The sequence below is a fragment of the Palaemon carinicauda genome, chromosome 5 (assembly GCF_036898095.1).
Source record: "Palaemon carinicauda isolate YSFRI2023 chromosome 5, ASM3689809v2, whole genome shotgun sequence".
NCBI lineage: Eukaryota > Metazoa > Arthropoda > Malacostraca > Decapoda > Palaemonidae > Palaemon > Palaemon carinicauda.
In genome coordinates, this window is record NC_090729.1 from 70,538,183 (window position 1) to 70,554,787 (window position 16,605).

Sequence of the window (16,605 nt, forward strand, 5' to 3'; positions counted from 1 at the left end):
GTGATACAAATATATGCGAGAAGTAAAGGTTTGCAATATTCTTTTGTTATTTGTGAACTTCCCATATGACCTAAAAATAGTTGATTCAGGTGGTGTGTTTTTCTCTCGTCCTGTGTAAATCTGTTGGTCAAATAAAGTATCCTATGTCAAAGTTATGCAACGAGGTTCTCATGATCTAAGCTTCATCGTAGGTCAATCATAGGTCGAGCGATTTAGTGATCTCCCCGTACTTTTTGCGAGGATATTACCACATGAAGTCATGACGCTGGTTTGTATGTACTTGCATTTCCTCAAAATGTGATACATGCTCTAGTCTAAAGTCCAATGAATGTCAGTCGGGTTAAATCTAGTATGATTTAGGTCATTGAAACATACTCGGTATTTTCTTCGCTTTGATTCTCATAATGGTGAATGTTCTCACGATTCATGTCAGCATGATCTCTCTCTCTCTCTCTCTCTCTCTCTCTCTCTCTCTCTCTCTCTCTCTCTCTCTCTCTCTCTCTCTCGTAATCATTGTGCGGTAATGATTTTCTTAGGCAAACTGTAATTTGCCATAACTTTTATAACTGTATATTTCAATAGGTTCACAAGAGACTTTATATAGTTGATGAATTTAGTCCTTTAATTTTTTTTTCTTTTGTAGAGCAAGTATTAAAAACACAACAATGGCTATGCTTGATACTAGCAACTTGTTTTGGGGTTTAAGATTATTTTTGTTGGGGGTTGGGGTGCAATTTCTTTCAGAAAAGGGATGGAAATGAAACAAATACGTTTTCTGTAGTTTGGTAGTAATTTTAATTTATATGTTTAAGAGATATAAATTCAGTTACCTTTTTAGTTTACTATTTTCGTTTAGAACTGATACGTGAACATGCCATACGTAAATTCTGAGTACTCTGGTCTCAGTTTTCTTTCTCCATTTACACGTTTTTATGATCATTTTCATTTATGTAAGAAGAGATGTTTAAAAATGATTAGGACACCTAGCAAAGAAAGTTTATAATACAAAAATATAATTTTAATTTCCATGACAAGAAAATACAGCATTTATAGAAACCGAAGAGATTAGGCAATATTGTTTACCTATAGTCCATTTCTTTTATCGATGCAGATTTGCACCGACTCGCAGCGGTGCCATTTTGGCTCGGAAAAGTTTCCTGATCGCTGATTGGTTAGAATTATCTCGTCCAACCAATCAGCTATCAGGAAACTTTTCCTAGCTAAAAGGGCACGGCTGCGAGTCTGTGCAAATCTGCATCGCTAAAAGAAATTGACTATAGTAGACATTAGACAGTAATCAATAAAAAATGTATTCTGGTGATTAAGATAAAACAGGACTCGAAAACCTAATTTTGTCAGTAAGTGCCAAAATTTGAAAGGGCAAATCGAAGCCTTGTCTTATTTGGAATTGAGATCGTTGGCAACTTAACGGCTGCGAGTCTTTGGAGTTGCTATCGTTAGCCACTCAACAAATGCGAGTCTTTGGAAAACAGATCGTTGGGAATTCATCAAATGCAAGTCTTTGGAAATGTGATCTTTGGCAACTCAATATGTGCAAGTTTTTGGAATTGTGATCGTTGGAAACTTTATGGATACAAGTATTTGGAATTGAGATTGTTGGCAATTTAATGAATAAAAATCTTTGGAATTGTAATCATTGGCAACTCAATTGATATCAGTTTTTGGATTTGAAATTGTTGGCAACTCAACAGATGCGAGTGTTTGGAATTGTGATTGTTGGCAATTCAACGGATGTTAGTCTTTGGAATTGTGATCGTTGACAACTCTGCAGATGCAAGTCTTTGAAATTGTGATTGGTGACAACTCAACCGAGGTGAATCTTTGCAATTATGTTCGTTGGCAACTCTGCAGGTGCGAGTCTTTGGAATTTGGATTGTTGGCAACTTAATGGATGTAAGTCTTTGTAATTGAGATCATTGGCAACTCTGCAGATGTGAGTTTTTAGAATTGAGAGTGTTGGCAACTCAACCAATGTAAGTCTTTGTAATTGTGATCGATGGTAACACAGTAGATGTGAGTCTTTGGAATTGTGATTGTTGGCAACTCAACGGATGTGAGTCTTTGGAATTGTGATCGTTGGCAACTCTGGAGATTCTAGTCTTAGGAATTTTGAATGTTGGCAGCTCAGAGGATGTGAGTCTTCGGAATTGTGTTTGTTGGCAGCTCTGCAGATTCGAGTCTTTAGAATTGTGATTGTTGGCAACTCATCAGATGTGAGTCTTTGGAACTGTGATCGTTGGCAGCTCTGTATATGCTAGTCTTTGAAATTGTGATCGTTGGTAACTGCATTTGCGAGTCTTTGGAATTGGGATTATTGGGAATTCACGGATGTAAGTCTTTGGAATTGTGATCGATGGCAACTCAGTGGATGTGAATCTGAAATTTTAATCGTTTGCAACTCAACGGAACGAGTACCATTAGCATCATAGCTGAATTGATGTTGATCTAATGAATAGTGGAGTCATCTGGGGCTAATAGACAGATTCTTCTCTCTCTTCAAGATGTTATTTTCGTCACCTCTGCCATTGCTTACACGCACGAGGATCTTCTCATTACAATGTTTCGCAAACATCCTCCAAGATGAGAGGTGATAAACAAATACAATCAAGTGCGACGTTGTTTGCAGAGGTACTTTTGTACGTGGATTGTTCGACATTTGCTTTTCACGTGTAGGACAGTGGATGGTAGTAAGTCGAATGTATTTGTTTTGATATTAAGTACTGATATATATAATATATATATATATATATATATATATATATATATATATATACATATGTATATATATATATATATATATATATATATATATATATATATATATATATATATATATATATATAATATTTTCATGTATGTATAATGTACATGCATACATGCACACACACACACACACACACACACACATATATATATATATATATATATATATATATATATATATATATATATATATATACACACATATGTATATATATATATATATATATATATATATATATATATTTATATATATATATATATATATATATATATATATATATATATATATATAATATTTTCATGTATGTATAATGTACATGCATACATGCACACACACACACACACACACACATATATATATATATATATATATATATATATATATATATATATATATATATATATATATATATATACAATGTATGTATGTTGATTTTTCCATTATTTTTCAATCAGGATATAAAAAGCTACACATCTCTTCATTGTTAAAACGTACGATACAATTTTTAGTTCCGTCTTACTGAATTGATTCCTCTTATTCTTCATCTACTTCATCTCAACACTATTCCCAGATATGCAGATGTTCGTGAAATGGGCGTATGGGCGTGCTCGCATTTCCTCCTCCACCTCATTCACTCTATGTGGGCGTGGCGTCCGCCCTTAATCTTTCACTGTGTAACCTGACTCGCTTATACACAAAGAAAGGAAGATTCTTCAATATCATGAGAAGTAACGGCAAGAATCGGACGTTTCTTTGGGGCCAAAGGAATGCCATGATAAGGACGGATTGATTGATCTCACGTTATCTGGCGTTACAACTATTAAGGGCACCGACGCTGAACATTTTTGATTTACATGTCTATAAGGAAAATGGTAAATTGGTAAAATAATGTTTTAAAAGTTTCATATTTGGGGGAGGGAGAGCGGAATACAACGAACTGGTGTTTATAGGCTTTGAAATAGATTTATTTCATTCCTTGATATTTTAATTGAGTTTTGAACATTTTTATTGTGCCTATAAAAAGAAATTTCAGACGACAAGGTGTCTTTTGTAAAGGATTAGAAAATACAATGTAATTCATCTTCTAATATTATGATTGGGATTTGAATCAGTTGTAGGTAGTGAAAGTATTTCTGGAGTACTCTTCTTGGGATTTTTATTACTTGTAATGAATGATAAAGAGTAAAGTCATCGAAAATCCTTAGTCTGTAGGCTTTATCTAATAATGAGCCAATTTTAAGTTTAAAATAGAGAAACTAAACTCTGTCTAATTTCAATTTATCTAATCTCTTCCCTTCTGTCTGCAATTTCCCTTTCAAAAGTACTATCACATTCACTGTTTCTTAATAACCATACGGCTTTAGCTATTGCTCATCTGTTTTCGATAAAAAAATTCTCTGAACAATATTGAACTTCTTTTCTTCTAAGTATTTCGCCTCTTGACGTACAGTATCTTCATCGCGTGTGTGCGTGCTTCCAAGTAATCATTTGTGGTATGGACATGAAAGGGTTATAAACGGGTGTACGGTTGGCAGGTACTTTAGTCTAAAACGACGTCGTCGGTGACCTTGGCTGCTACCACGCCCAGTTTTATGAGCAAAACCAACTAATATTTTTTTTTTTTTTTAAATCAGCTAAAAATTCTTACAGTAATGAATGGAACGTCTAACACCAAATAGTGGAATGTCTTTTAGTTATTCAATTGACACCGAAAAGTAGTGTTCGAAACTTATTATTTCACGGATCCCCCACCACCTTCGAGTGATCTATTTAACTGTACTCTTCGAGAGGTTATGTGATGGTGGAATTAAAATGATAAATAATATTCAAATCTATCTGTACTTAGATTAATAGATCTTGAATGCATTTGTGTTTGCACACATAACCCATAATTAATCGTACTCACTCAGCAAAAAATACAGCTAATTGTATAAAGTACGTTATTAAAGCTATTTGAGGAAACACTCTTGATCTATCATACGAAGTACATTATTTGAATCATTGCTAGACAATATGTAATTAGTTATTTGTTTCTGAATCCGATGTAACCTTCTTCGTTCCTGTAATAAAAACAATCATAGGTAATCTGATGCAATGTCCAAGTCGCTAGCAGTAAGCTTAAGGATTTCTAGCATAGGGTAGATATTGATATGTTGGTATTATCAGGATTATCATTTAATCGCTTGTACCTGATAGCTCTTTTATATAAAGTCAGATCTCTTATCAAAATTTATTACCTTCTTTACATAGCTCTAACTCCTTTTACAAAGGAAAAATATTATTTTGCACAGAAGTCAATTCTCCCATAAAGAGTACTGTAATGGACATGCCTTCATTGTAGGAATTACTGATTTATTTATATTGATATAACTTATCAGCTACATCGCGACGTCTACAAGCAGATGGAAAATTAATTGGAAGATGACGGATCTTGTGGCTTCTTAAGTTAGTAAACTGAAATAATTGACATTTGACGAACATCTAGTTGATTCTCAAGTTATGATGATGTATTAGACGTCCTTTGCTATATTTGGTTGACTTGTAAATTTGGACGAGCATTTTAGAGTAAGATAAATGCTCCTTCCTGGTTTTAATGACATAAACAATTTCTTCTGATGTCATGTCATATTTTAGGCCTGTAATGGAATATAATGATGATATAAACCGAATGTAAAATAACGAGAATTTTTTAGAGAATGTTTATTCTCATATTGCTTAAACAATTGATTCATTTTTAACTATCATCATTACCTCTGCCAACTTCGTTGCGACGAAGGTTATGTTTTAATAAGCGTATGTTTGTATGTCCGTCTGTGTGTGTATGGTTGTGATCCATATAGCTCAAAATCTATTTAGTCGAATCTCATGAAATTAGGTGCGGATGACTGGCCATGATCCGAGGAAAATTTGATTAGATTTTGGTAGTGATTGGGTCAAAAGTCAAGGTCAAGGTCAAACACGAATCACAAAACTCAAAACTATTTAACTAAATTTCATGAAATTTGGTGGGATTATTGGCCATGATTCAAAGACAATTTTATTAGATTATGGGAGTGATTGGGCCAAAAGTCTAGGCCAAGGTCACGAAAAAGTATAAAAAATCTTTTTTGCCATATCGTGGCCAATTTTTATCTAATTTGCATGAAACTAGTGCCAAAATGTGGATAATTTATTTCCCTATCCTGTGTTATTTGTGTTTTCAGACCAAATACCTCTATCATTAGTGTTGTGGGTGACAAAGGTGGCAGTGGCGAAGGTATGAATATGCGCTCTACCGAGTGCCTGTTCTAGTTTATGCATTTATTTGTTTGTATGTCTTATCTGTGCATTTGTTATTCGCATAACTCAAAAACTATTTCCCTAAATCTCTATAAATTTGGTAGGACGATTGGCCATGATCCAAGAACAATTTGATTAGATTTTGATAGTGATTGGGTCAAAAGTCACGTCCAAGGTCACGAAAAGATAAAAAAAAAGCCTTTTGCTGTATTATGGCCCCTTTTTTTGTCTGATTTGCATGAAACCCGTGCCAAATTGTGCATGATTTAATTGCATATCTTATGATGTATAGGTTTTGGGGTCAAATACCCACAACATCATTAATTTTCTTGGTGACTAAAGTGGCGGTGGCGAAGGTATGCTCTCTATAGTGTGCACGTTCTAGTTGTATTATAAATAGGCATAGTCATACCTAGAAACTCTTCAATTTTAGGATTTGAACCGATACTCTGTGATATCCCAACCAAGCACAGTCATTCTTGATACGGTGATCAACATTTCTTGTCTTAAGTTGGAAATAAACTTTTATGCAAGTTTGCTTGGTTGAAAAATCACAGTTTATTACATCTAGATCTATGAGGTCACTTTTTAATTTTTGCAGAAGCAGTTTTCTCTCTCTCTCTCTCTCTCTCTCTCTCTCTCTCTCTCTCTCTCTCTCTCTCTCTCTCTCTCTCTCTCTCTCTCTCTCTCGTCACATTCTACAGGACTGGCGTTCAACCCTCTGATAGGATGAGTAGGGATAAAGGATTACATTCTCCATTTTGCAATACCTCTATTCTTTGTCAACTATTGTAGGTCGCAATGAAGCCGAAAATGTTCTTTGTCTTAAAAAAAACAAAGGCAAAGATTGTCAGATGTGTCTAAAGAAAACAAAAACAATATCGAGGTATGATAGCATTGACTGATGCGATTAACGCACAAGAAGTGAAATGGACACCAGTCGACTTGTTGGAATTTCTCCAAAAAGGAAAAACACTTGGGGGTCCCCAAAAGAAAGAACGCTAACGCTGTGCTTTCCTTTTCCTTTGTCAAAGTAGTGAGAACATCGAACAAAAGGATGAAATACACATTTTCCAAGTAAAAGAATGCCCCAACAGAGGAACTGTCTTTCAGGGTTTCTCTTCTTGTTCGGAAGAAGAATGAAACTCTCCTCACTACGAAATGAAAAGACTCAGGAAATTTTCAACATATTTGGTTTATGTCGGTGAAAAGAATGAGCCCGATCAACACTTTCAACCCCTCAGAGTCAAAGGGAATGTCCAGATGTCACACAGAGAGAGAGAGAGAGAGAGAGAGAGAGAGAGAGAGAGAGAGAGAGAGAGAGAGAGAGGTGGCTGCAAAGTGCAACAGCTGTTAAGAAACAAAGTGGTGCGTTGAGATCTGTCGATACGAGATTAAACCTTTGCCCTTTCATTTTGAATAATGATAGTGGAGTAGATATGTTTTGTGAATACTAATGATAACTCTGATAACAAAAACACACACATATGCATACCTACATAAATACATACATACATACATACTAAAATTCTTCTGCTAGCCTGATTGATAGAGTCGCTGTCCAGATTCGAATCATTCTCAAGGTCTCTGTTTTACAAATATATATATATATATATATATATATATATATATATATATATATATATATATATATATAAATATATATATATATATATATATATATATATATATATATATATATATATATATATTATGTAATTATCGCCTTTCTTTCTTAGTTACTATATATATATATATATATATATATATATATATATATATATATATATATATATATATATTATGTAAACATTGCCATTATTTCTTAGTTACTATATATATATATATATATATATATATATATATGTATATATATATATATATATATTTATATATATATGTTTGTGCATATATATATATATATATATATATATATATATATATATATATATATATATATATATATATATATATATATATATAAAAGAAGGTGATGAATGCAAGAGTTGATGGGAGAAGTACAAGAGGAAGGCCAAGGTTTGGGTGGATGGATGGTGGGAAGAAAGCTCTGGGTGATAGGAGGATAGATGTGAGAGAGGCAAGAGAGCGTGCTAGAAATAGGAATGAATGGCGAGCGATTGTGACGCAGTTCCGGTAGGCCCTGCTGCTTCCTCCGGTGCCTTAGATGACCGCGGAGGTAGCAGCAGTAGGGGACTCAGCAGTATGAAGCTTCATCTGTGGTGGAAATGTGGGAGGTTGGGCTGTGGCACCCTAGCAGTACCAGCTGAACTCGGCTGAGTCCCTGGTTAGGCTGGAGGAACGTAGAGAGTAGAGGTCCCCTTTTTGTTTTGTTTCTTGTTGTTGTCGGCTACCCCCCAAAATTGGGGGAAGTGCCTTTGGTATATGTATGTATGTATATATATATATATATATATATATATATATATATATATATATATATATATTATGTAAACATAGCCATTCTTTCTTAGTAACTATATATATATATATATATATATATATATATATATATATATATATATATATATATAAATTATATACTATATATATATAATGTAAACATTGCCATACGTTCTTAGTTACTATATATATATATATATATATATATATATATATATATATATATATATATATATATATATATATATTATGTAAACATTGCCATTCTTTCTTAGTTAATATATATATATATATATATATATATATATATATATATATATATATATATATATATATATATATATGTGTATATATATATGTATACATATACAGTATATGTATATATGTATATATATATATATATATATATATATATATATATATATATATATATATATATATATATATATATATATATATATAAATATATACATATATATATAAATATATATAATGTAAACATTGCCATTCTTTCTTGGTTACAACTGTATATATATACATATGTATGTATATATATATATATATATATATATATATATATATATATATATATATATATATATATATATATATATATATATATATATGAGACATTGCCATTTGGTACTTAGTTAATTTTTTCACACGTCCACATACAGTAATATAAGTCATGCACGTTCGTCAAGGTAATAGCCAAACAACCTTGAACTTGTTCATATTCAATTTTTGCAGCAATACTGACTAGGTGAAGTTTGTGTGCAATGTTTACAAAATACTAAAATAAAACTATATTGCTCATAAGTGTTGTAAATCGTCGATGAAAATCGTGCTTAAAGTGAACAAGTCACTTTATCCTTAAGTTTATGCGGGTGAATGAAAAGTGACTGCAATATTTATATAGAAGTTTATATGCTCTAAGTAAGCTATCTCTAATTGTATTAGGGAAAGGTTTTTGTATGAATGACAGATTGTGAGCCCTCTTGAAGAGAAGGGTCATAGTCACTTTTAATGAAAGGTACATCAGACAGTCATCTCGGTGGCCTCGGTCATACCCCTTCAGGATTAGAGCGAGAGAGATCTCTACATAAGCCATTCATTTCTAATAATTTTATGACTTGTTGATTAATGCCTGTAATCACGATTCATTTACATTGTCCTCGCCATTGTTTAGCGCTATGCACTTTGCTCCCTTTATTTCTATGGACGGCTGATGACTTAGCAGGTGGATCTGTAGCATCCCCCTACTCCTCACCTTATCTGAAAAGGATGGTAATTTTGGAAACACAACTAGAAAATATCAGGCTTGGGCGTGGCTGTAATCCTGACTCACGGATTGCATGATAGGGATATTTCCTACAGTCTTCCACAACCCTTGTAATTTTTGTTTGTCTCTCTGCCTGGCGTCATATTTTCACTTGCAATGGTTGAGTTTTGTCGAAATTACAACCTTCATTTGTTATGAATTCCAGTTCCGTTAAAAGTTATCATTTAAAGTTATGCTTCATTATACGGGTTTTACATTGCAGGAAAATAATCGTTTATTCTTAAGGATTCCTGATGTGATGACGCTATCAGTGTAGTTTGTGGTCTCTCACTATAATACTGAATCATGCTCTAAGACATTTTTCTTTATAACTTAATATAAAATGTGCAAGCTGTAATGATATTTCCTTTCATTATTGTAACATTATTATCAGTATCTATTTACATCTTTGTACTTTTGATACTATTAAAACTGAACCATCAGTATTCTCTCTCTCTCTCTCTCTCTCTCTCTCTCTCTCTCTCTCTCTCTGTTGTTATGTCCTTTCATTATTATACTAATTTTGAAAATATTTATTTACATCTTTGTACTTTCGATACTGTTATAACTGACCCGTCAGTATCTCTCTCTCTCTCTCTCTCTCTCTCTCTCTCATGCCAACTCCTCACTTCGAGTCCCATCCTACCCGAGTTACTCCATCCATGACTAATGGCATTAGAAGCGAGGTGTTAGCCATGGGTCGCCCTGTAAGCTCTGGCGTTCCTCTCCTCTGGTCCTTCGTGTTAGGCGTCGCAACGAATATGTTAGCGGAGGAGCTCCTTGTTCGCTTTACAGAGACACAGGTTCTCATTTGACCCTTGCAAACCCCTCCCCCATTCCCTGATTTCCCCCCCCCTTAACCCTTCCTTCCCAAATACCCAACAAATCTCCTGGTCTGGCACCCCGCCCACCTGAGCCCCACTTATGCTGATGGCATGTCACGTTGAAAAGCCTCTTGGGGGTGAAACTCGTGTTCATATTAATGCCATCGTTTATTATGTTGGTCTTGAATAGGTCAGTGACCGGTGTTTTTTCCCAAGATAGGGGAAACAGCTAAATATTGAACAAAAAGCCTTTTTCCTTGTGATATTGTTGCCATTTTATTTGATTATAGGTTATTTAACGTAGGTTAAGGAATTAACTTTTTAAGTAGGTTCAGCCATATTTGTCACCATTATTTAAATTTGAATTTATTTACGTACTTCATTGTATTATTTTCATGTGCTTACTGTATTTCTTCATGTTAGATCAAGTTTCCTTGGATGCTCTCTCTCTCTCTCTCTCTCTCTCTCTCTCTCTCTCTCTCTCTCTCTCTCTCTCTCTCTCTCTCTCTCTCTCATCAGTATCTACACTTATATCTGGATTACAAAAATCTGAGCCTATTTTTACCAAGTAACAAGTATCATTACTAAATAATTTCTTAAATCTGAAAATGTAATCCGCTACATTAGTATAACGCAATAATTTAGTGATACGTGGATGAAACCAGTTCCGTTGTCTGGTTTTGTAAACATAGATTAGACTAAATATAGATAGGAGAAACTGGAGTATAAAGTCGAGAGGAGAGCAGGAGAAATCTCAACATGACACTCAAGTGTATGTCTTGGTTGCCCTTTCCTACTTCAAGTATTTGTACGCGTAAGTAGACGTGTTGCCAATGTGTGTACCCTAGGTTAAAACGCCCTGCGCTGTAGAACATGGTGAATTTCTTTTATTTTTTTTTTCGAATTTGCATATATTTGGCAAAACTCTTCCCTTTTGGATTTTTTTTAGTAGGGGATCTTGATCGTTGTAAGTAAATGGCGTAAAAGACGTGGCTCTTTCGGGCAGCTACATTCAACTTTACTTTTTTTTTTTTTTTTTTTTTTCCAACGCTGACTAACAGGCCACAAATATTTGCCAGTCTTTGAGTGTTAGCTTTTCTTTAATGGAGGCGATCAACTGCAACTTGAGAGACAGTTAAAGGGGTGTTTAAGAAGCCATTAGTATGTGGAAGGATCAGGGATTAGTGGAGAATAAAAACAAAAAAATCATGACCGACTCTTAGGTCACAAGCACCAAAGTGACCTTCGTTTTGGTTATCACGGCACCCCATCCCTAACGGTAGCTTCGTGAAGCAATTAAATGCGGTTATTACTCATGTGTTTCGTTCCCTTGGTAGCGATAGTTAGCCCTCATTAAATTTCTTTAATTAGCTGGTCCGGGAACCTATAATTTTAGAGCTGATGCCTGGTTTGCTATGCTGGATTCCGCTTTGTCTGGGGGGTATAATATTAAGGGCTCATACCTATTCTTTATGTATTTCCTATAAATTGTAGTTTTCTAGTCTTATAGCATTTTATGGAATATTAGTGTACACGGCCTGTCAGAAATAATGCCTAAATATTTAGAGATATATGTACGTACACGCACCCCCTCTCTATTGCCCCTCTCCACTTACCAAAGGGACCAGAAGAGCTGAGTGTGACTGTATATATATATATATATATATATATATATATATATATATATATATATATATATATATATATATATATATATATATATATATATATATATATATATATATATATATATATATAGCGTGACACTTCCTCTTTATTATATAGGGGACATACTAATTACTTTAGAGACTTTTTATTTGGTATGAAATCATTACTTCAACTAGAATTTACGTCGATGGAATGATAATTGTAAATATCTATGCGATTATGATTCTTGATTTTATTTTTTATTGAAGACGATTCGTTTTGGAAGTTTTTTCTTATAAGGCATGCGTTGACCACGACGATTGCTGACGAATGTTTACTGGATCCTTATTTATTCACATACTGTATACTATGAATACGATTCATTATAATGTTTCAGAATTAACCTTCTCTTGACGAACGGAAAAACATCTTCGATTTGTGGAAACATGACTGCGAGGCACTTGGATCAAAATTTAGCGGTTAAACCATACTTTACTTTTCTCTCACTATTACTTAACTTTCGAAAGTATTCCCTACCTACCATGGTTAGTTACTTAAATACCCTCATTCTTCTTTCACCCATCTTCCCTGTCAGCTAAAATACGTCTGTTAAATAGATTCCACTGTGTTGAGAGAGAGAGAGAGAGAGAGAGAGAGAGAGAGAGAGAGAGAGAGAGAGAGAGAGAGAGAGAGAGAGAGAGAGAGAGAGAGAGGGGTCCAAAAGTATATCGCCCAACGTGGGGCTCGAACCCACGACCCCGAGATTAAGAGTCTCGTGCTCTACCGACTGAGCTAGCCGGGCATTGGGGATAACCGGTGTTTACCTTAACTATAGCATATATGGAATTCTTGCATTCAATATAACGTATATCTGATATTCTACCCTTTTCATAAATACATATTATGAAGTTTTAATGCGATACTGATTCTTATCGGAAGAAAGGACAGCAGAGATGTTTATAGTCTTGCTTGGTTCGTGTTTCCTTACGTACTGCTATTGTTAAACCTGACTAGTTTACTGTGCATGCGCTGAATATATATATATATATATATATATATATATATATATATATATATATATATATATATATATATATATATATTTATTTATATATATGTATATATATATATATTTATATATATATATATATATATATATATATATATATATATATATATATATATATTTATATATATATATATATATATATATATATATATATATATAAATATATATTTATATATATATATATAAATATATATATATATATATATATATTTATATATATAAATATATATATATATATATATATATATATATATATATATATATATATATATATATATATATATGTATATAAATATATTTGTTCCGACACGAATACTTTACCTCGAATTACCTCTTTGGAGGGTCCTTGATCCTCTCTCAAATTCGACCAAGATTTCCCGCGCTACCCCCCTATCTCGCTCCCGATAGTTACTACCCCCGCCGCCAGGATAATTCCTTCGGCCCGGATTAGGGCAGGTCACTGCTTTTCCCGGGTCAGGACATCATTAAGTTCTTGGTCGTGAGATCCGAAGCATCTCACTCTCTCGTTTTAAATCTTTCGATCCTTTGGCGCGTTGTGTTCCCACGTGTTCCCAGTGTACGGACTTGTGTTTTTTCTGCGATAGTGCGTTTTCGCAAAGTGTCCTCAGTCCGTTTCCCTTGTGTTATCCAGGGTTTTCTGTAACTCGTTAGTGTTGACCTTCGTGTGCGAACGATGGAGAACGTGCGTCGTTGTCCTGGTCCTAGAGCAGGAAAGTCGTGTGGGGCTTTCCTCTCTAAACCAGAGGTGGACCCGCATTCCCTTTGTTCCACGTGCAGGGGTAAAGTTTGTTCCTCCTCGGACACATGTTCCGAGTGCGTGAGTTGGGACGGAATTCAGTGGGTACGTTATGGTACTAAGAAAAAGAAGTCATCTAAGCGTTCCCCAAAGAAAGTGAATGGCGTGTCTTCCTTACAGTCGGTCAGTGATCGGTCCGACGAAGCCTCGGCCTCTCCGTCTCCTTCGCAGAGGAGTGGCCAGCAAGCCCCCAGTGTAATTGTGACCCATAGTGTCCTCCCAAGTGAACCCAGTGTGACGGAGGAACCAAGGGCTGGCCCCTCGGGAGTAAACAGAAGGGCCACGAGTGTTTCGGGCGGATCGGGCCACGTGGCAGGGGAGCACGCTTCCTCGGATGACCCGGTATGGGACAGTGTGGCGTTCTCGGTCTCCCCCCCGCCCTCGTGGGCCGGTGCGTCGGGTTTCCCCCCGCCAGAAGAGAACCACTCGAGAATTCGTCGCCCGAGTAGCGACTCCTTCGGTTGGAAGTTACCGAAGACTCCAGGGAGGTCTCCGCTGAGGATGGACGTATCCCTGGGTCCATGGCCTTCTAGTAGGGGCAGAGTGGTCTCAGTACCCTCGGTATCCACGGCAGTTCCCGAGGACTTTCTCCAGCACCCTGTCTCGGACGATCGGCGGCGAAGGGCCTCCCCTGCGCATCACTCTACCAGTCGTTACGGGAAGAACGTGGCACCCTCGGACTCTTCGGAAGAAGGCTCATCCTCCGAGGGAGAACGCAGGGAAAGACGGCACCGTAAGAGAGCGCGGACCGATAGCGATCGTTCTCGCTCTAGGTCGAGGTCGCGGCACAGTAGGAGGCGCCCACGCTCTCACTCCCGTAGGTACAAGAGGGAGGTCTCTCCCGGCGGCGGCGAATGGTTTTACGTGCCCCCAGGAGAGTCCAAGAAGCACCGCTCGCCAGACTCTCGGTCCAGTGATCGAGCCTCCAAGTTGTCACTGCCTACATACAACTTGGAACCGCTCGACCGGCCACGCAAGAAGGACCTCACTCTCAGGCACAAGTCCTCGAGGCCTTCGGTTCACCCCACCCGTCGGGAGGAAGCGCGCTTCCGAGAAGACAGCCCGACCGAACCAGCCCAACCGGGTCGGACGGCGAGCGGGAAGGACCGGTTGCCGGGTTCGGGTCTTCCCACCGGGACCGTGTCCTCCGCGTCCAGAGCCTTGGCCCAGTCGAAAGGCCTCCCGGGGTCGGTGGCACCCGCCACACGGCGAGACCCGACCGTGTACGGTGCGCCCTACGGTTGCGGGACGGCCTCCCTGGGACCTGGTAGGGAGAGGCCAGTCTACCTCCCAAGCACGGCTCCCCCCAGCCAAGCCGATACCTCGGTCGACGGAGGCGAGGTTTCCCCGTCGGAGGACTCCGCCTACAGAAGGGTAGTAGCCCGCATCAGGAGGACCCATGGGATTCCTGAACCCGAGGCGCCGAAGGTCAATACCTGGAGGTCGAGCCTCTTGAGGTACACACATCGGGACGTCCTTCCGAAGTCCTCTCTGGCCCTGCCCCTCGCCCCAGACCTAGTACTCGGCCAGGAGTACATAGATAACTTGGTGGCCAGCACTGCGGAGGCCCCCAGGTCCCAGAGTTCCTCCAAACTCCTCCAGGGTCTGAAACTACAGGCCAAAATTTATATCCCAGAAGGACGCCGCCCGGGCCCCTGTAGAGTGGACTCAGCCGTGGATGTCCTAGGACAAGGCGGCTCGGACGAAAGGGCCAGCTCAGCCCCTGTGTCCTTCTCGGCTTCTGAAGCAGGCATGATGGAGGAGATGTCGAGGGACATGATTAACGTCTCTTCATGGCTGGACTGGTGGGCCTCCACGTTAGTGAATGTACAGGCCTCCACAGACCCCGACGACCCGGAACAACAGAGTCTCTTGTCGGACATTATCACTTCCGGGGGGAAAGCGCTAAAATTTATGGCATACCAGGCTCTCTCCCTGACGGCCAACTGGGTCCTCCGGAAGAGGGACACAGTGCTTTCCAGGGTAGCAAGGAAAATCCCAGACAGACAGGCGCGAGTCATTCGCACCCTACCCCTAGGAGGAGAGTCCCTGTTTCCTTTGAAGGAATTGGAAGAACTAATGGAGAAGGTGTCCAAGAGGAGAGAAGTCAACGTCCCTAAGCAATCATCCTCCAGGAGACCTCCGTATAAGAGGTCAGTCTCGGATACGACCGTGACCCCTCAAGCTGTTCCCAGCTCTTCAAGGAGGGACGCCCACTCCTCTTCCTGGTCATCATCTCCTCAGCCCTCCCGCAGGGGAACTACAACTTCTGCCAACTCCTTCAGGTCGGGTTACTCCGCCTCGAAGAGGGGCAGATCAGGCCGCCCCTCTAGGAGAAGGTAGAGGGAGAGGCCCCCTACTCCCGCCCAAGCCTCGGGTTGGGGGATGCCTCAGACCCCATTGGCAAGCATGGAAAACGTATGGGGCGGATGCTTGGACGGT

The 16,605-nt window shown here is 37.8% G+C and overlaps 1 protein-coding gene and 1 non-coding gene across 2 annotated transcripts in view; one reads left to right on the plus strand and one right to left on the minus strand.

Moving 5' to 3' along the window:
- LOC137641328 (uncharacterized) overlaps positions 1-16,605 on the plus strand; it is a 1,100,455-nt gene that overhangs the window by 127,057 nt on the left and 956,793 nt on the right. The gene's annotated exons all lie outside the window — the stretch shown is intronic.
- On the minus strand, positions 13,007-13,079 carry TRNAK-CUU (transfer RNA lysine (anticodon CUU)). Its single transcript has one exon. It is a non-coding gene; the product is annotated as a tRNA-Lys (tRNA).